At 41.3% G+C, this 4,970-nt stretch overlaps 1 pseudogene; it reads left to right on the top strand.

Moving 5' to 3' along the window:
- The first annotated feature begins 635 nt into the window (after positions 1–635).
- On the top strand, positions 636–2,929 carry LOC102244282 (annotated as a pseudogene).
- Positions 2,930–4,970: the final 2,041 nt, after the last annotated feature.

Below are 4,970 nucleotides of genomic sequence, written 5' to 3'. Positions count from 1 at the left end.
TAAGAGATTGGAGTCGTGGGGTACCAGCATGGAGGCTGCTGCTATATAGCTGGATAAAGATGGGACCATATAAAGACAGAAATATCCCCAGGTAGTTAGGACCAAGGATTATTACTTTGTCAGTATATGAATTTGAACATGACAGAGTTGTAATACTAAAAATTTTAACCAGAATAATATTAAAACAAATATTTGAATTTGAACTCAGCTGTTTATTTCCTTATTAATCAAATATCGTGTCTAGCATAAGTAAATACATACGTACATAGAAAGAATGAGTGTAAAATTGGAAAAAAAGCATAATCTAAAATGTTATATTTGGGGTTGACAATATGGAAGGAACTAGGTGATGCTGAACAGCTTTTTGAGTCCATGTTTTTTAGGTAGAGCCAACCATGGGCTATAGTATGATATAGACGACGCAAAGGTCAGATGATCAATCTGAGGAGTTTCCTGTGCTCCGGAAGGAAATCCATGTGTCAAGAATCTCCTGGGGAGTCTTGAGCTCTAGCTGGTAGTGAAACCTACTCGCTCTGGTTCTTCAGTACCAGTGGCTGCCATCGATGCCGTTTGGTTCCTCTGGGCACATCTGCACCACCCACCTGTCACACACTCTACTGTCATAAGCCACCGTCATGGTGAAGTTAGCAAAGGCTGGTAAAAATCAAGGTGGCTCCAAGAAAATGGCTCCTTCTCCAAAGGAGGTAGAAGAAGATAATGAAGATAAGGAAATGCCAGACGAAGAAAATGAAAGCAGTGGAGAAGAAAAAAGGCAAAAAGTCTACCACAACTCCAGGAAAGAAGGTGATGGTTTCCCAACAAAAAAGATTGCAGTTGCCACACCAGGCAAGAAAACAGTTGTTACCCCTGGCAAAAAAGGCAGCAGTTACACCAGCCAAAACATTAGCCATACCTGGCAAGAAGGGAGGCACACCAGGCAAAGCATTGGTAGCAATCTGTGGTAAGAAGAAAGCAGTCATCCCAGTCAAGGGAGCAAAGCATGGCAAGAATGCCAAGAAGGAAAATAGTGATGAGGAAGATGATGATGACAATGAAGAGGAGGAGGAGGAGGATGAAGATGAGCATGAATTTGAGCCAGGAGTGATGAAAGCTATTGCTGCCACTCTTACCTTGGATGATGAGGATTATGACAAAAATGAGGATTATGATGAAGATGAGGAAGAAGATGATGAAGGTGAGGATGATGATGAATATGACTCTGAAGAAGAACCTATGGAGATTGCACCAGCCAAAGGCAAGAAAGCTCCTGTAAAAGCTGTTCCCATGAAGGCTCAAAGCACAGCTGAGGATGAAGACGAAGAAGATGATAATGAAGAGGAGGATGAAGATGAGAAAGATGATGATGAGGAGGATTAAGAGGAGGAGGAGAAAGAGCCTATCAAAGAAGCACCTGGGAAATGAAATAAGGAAATGGCCAAACAGAAAGCTGCTCCTGAGGCCAAGAAACAGGAAGTAGAAGCCACAGAACCAACTACAGCTTTCAATCTCTGTTGGAAACCTGAACTTCAGTAAATTTGCTCCTGAATTAAAAATGGGTATCAGTGACGTTTTGTTAAAAATGATCTTGTTGTTGTGGATGTCAGAATTGGTGTGTCTTAGGAAGTTTGACTATGTGGATTTTGAATCTGCTGAACACCTGGAAAAAGCCTTAGGACTCATTGGTTTAAAAGTCTTTGGCAATGAAATGAAACTAGAAAACCAAAGGGAAAAGACAGTAAAAAGATCAAGATGCAAGAACACTTTTGGCTAAAAATCTGCCTTATGAAGTTACCCAGGACTAATTAAAAGAAGTGTTTGAAGATGCAATAGAGATCAGATTAGTCAACAAGGATGGAAAGAGTAAAGGGATGGCTTATATTGAATTTAAGACAGAAGCTGATGCAGAAAAAACCTTGGAAGAAAAGCAAAGAACAGAAATAGATGGGCGATTCATTTTCCTGTGCTATACTGGAGAGAAGGGTCAAAGTCAAGACCACAGAGGTGGAAAGAATAGCACTTGAAGTGGTGAATCAAAACCTCTGGTTTTAAGCAACCTTTCCTACAGTGCAAAAGAAAAAATTCTTCAGGAAGTATTTGAGGAGGCAATTTTTATCAAAGTCCCCAGAACCAAAATGACAAAACTAAAGGGTTTTGCATTTATAGAATTTGCTTCATTTGAAGATGCTAAAGAAGCTTTAAATTTCTGTAATAAAAGAGAAATTGAGGGCAGAATAAGCAGGCTGGAATTGCAAGGACCCAGGGGATCGCCTAATGCAAAAAGCCATCCATCCAAAACTCTGTCAAAGGTTTGTCTGAGGACACTACAGAGGAGACATTGAAGGAGTCATTTGATGGCGCTGTCTGGGCAAGGATAGTCACTGACAGGGAGAGGAGCTCTTCCAAAGGGTTTGATTTTGTAGACTTCAACAGTGAGGAAGGTGCCAAAGCCACCAAGGAGGCCAGGGAAGACGGTGAAATTGGTGAAAACAAAGTTACTTTGGACTGGGCCAAGCCTAAGGGTGAAGGTGGCTTCCGGGGTTGAGGAAGGTGGCAGCAGAGGAGGCCAAGGTTGATTTGGTGGCAGAGGCCAGAGAGGTTTTGGAGGTTGATGAGGCTTCCTAGGAAGCAGAGGTGGAGGAGGAGACCAGAAGCCACAAGGAAAGAAGATGAAGTTTTAATATCTTCTTCTATCCCTGTCTTTCCCTCTTTCATTTGAAAGAAAAAGGACTCTGGTGTTTTTACTCTGTTACCTGATCAATAACAGAGCTTTCTAAGGACATTCGAAGACAGCATACAGTCCTGAGGTCTACTTGGAAATCCATTTGTATAATATTTCAAAGGAGATACTCTGTTGGTTTTGACTGGATTTTTAAAGAGATGAGTGATAGAGCTAACTCTTATCTGTAAGTTTTGAATTTATATTGTTTTTTCCCAGTGTACAAAACCATTCCCCCTCGCTACAGTTGTGTGTGTGTGTGTGTGTGTGTGTGTGTGTGTGTGTGTATTGAGGTACAAAGGAAAGCAGAATGTTTTATCATGATTTTGCTTCAGAGCTATGAGACGATTTAAAAGTCCTAAACTTGGGGGAAAAAGGATCTCCTGGGTCCTTAAAGAATCTTTAAGGGGCTAATTTCCAAAATATATAAAGAACTTAAACAAATGAACACCAAGAAGACAACCCAATTAAAATATGGGCAAAGGACCTGAATAGACTCATCTCCAAAGGGGACATACAGATGAGATGGCCAGTAGATGTATGAAAGATGCTCAATGTCACTAATCATCAGAGAGATGCAAATTAAAACCACAATGCACCCTAGCTGGTTTGGCTCAGTGCATAGAGCTTCAACCTTCGGACTCAAGGATCCCAGGTTCGGCTCTGGTCAAGGCCACATGCCCAGGTTGCAGGTTCGATTCCCAGTAGAGGCATGCAGGAGGCAGCTGATCAGTGATTCTCTTTTATCATTGATGTTTCTATCTCTCTCTCCCTTTCCCTTCCTCTCTGAAGTCAATAAAAAACAAAAACAAAAAAAACCACCCCACAATGAGATATCACCTCATGCCTGTCAGAATGGCTATCATCAATAACAAGTGCTGGTGAGGATGTGGAGAAAAAGGAACCCTCATGTACTGTTGGTGGGAATGCAGATTGCTGTGGCCACTGTGGAAAACAGGATGGAATTTCCTCAAAAAATTAAAAATGGAACTGCCTTTTGATCCAGCGATCCTATTTCTGGGAATATATCTTTAGAATCCCTAGACACCAATTCAAAGGGATATATGCACCACACCCTGATGTTTATAGCAGCATTATTTATAATAGCCAAGATCTAGAAACAACCCAAGTGCCCATCAGTAGATGAGTGGATAAAAAAGCTGTGGTACATTTACAAAATGGAATGCCATATAACCATAAGAAAGAAGGAACTCTTATCTTTTGTGACTTCATGGATGGATCTGCAGATTATGCTAAGTGAAAAGCCAGACAGAGAAAAACAAATACCATATGATCTCACTTATATGTGGAATCTAATGAACAAAATAATCTGATGAACAAAATAGAAATGCATGGAAACATGGACAGATTAACCACTGTCAGAGGGGAGGGGGGTTGGGAGGCTGCTGAATGAAAGAGGATGAAGGGATTAAGCAAAAAACAAACAAACATGTATACATAACACATAGACACAGACAACAGTGTGGTAATAGTCAGAAGGAAAGGGGGGTAGGGGTAAGTGGAGGTGGGCAAAGGGGGGGAAATGGGGATGAAAGAGACTTTGCTTGGGGCGATGGGTGCACAATGCAGTGTGCAGACAATGCTTTATTGAATTGTACACTTGAAACCTGTATGGTTTTGCAAACCAAGTCACCCCAATAAATTCAATTAAAATAAAAGAATGGGCAAGGATCTTGGTGGTTTTATTACCTCACTGGGACCTTTAGTCTTCAACCCAGGCTTTTCTTACATGGTGATCTAATTGTCATTTGTGCATCTTTACTGCAAAAACAATGGATGGGTTTTGTGGTATCCTGATACTTGATCAATTGGGTATTAGTTTTATGTTAACTTTATAACTTTCCTGAGTACAAATTTTAAAATATGTAGCTTACCTATCTTATTTTGCTGTTTATTTTATCTTAAATGTTTATTTTTAAATGTTCCTTTTATTTATTTTAAAAATAGGGGATAAGTGACAGCACAAAATTCAAAACTTTGAAGAGAGTAAGCAAACTTGTTTATGAATTTTATTGTTATTATTGTATATACTAGAGGCCCGGTGCACAAAAATTTGTGCCCTCGGGGGGGACGGGGGTCCCTCAGCCCGGCCTGTGCCCTCTCGCAGTCTGGAACCCCTCGGGAGATAACGACCTGCTGGCTTAGGCCTGCTCCTGGGTGGCAGAGGGCAGGCCCAATCCCTAGGTGCAGCCCCTGGTCCGGCTCAGAGCAGGGCTGATTGGGGAGTTGGGGC

This window comes from Myotis brandtii, unplaced genomic scaffold, assembly GCF_000412655.1.
Source record: "Myotis brandtii unplaced genomic scaffold, ASM41265v1 scaffold153, whole genome shotgun sequence".
Classification (NCBI taxonomy): domain Eukaryota; kingdom Metazoa; phylum Chordata; class Mammalia; order Chiroptera; family Vespertilionidae; genus Myotis; species Myotis brandtii.
This window is presented reverse-complemented; position numbering and strand designations above follow the sequence as displayed.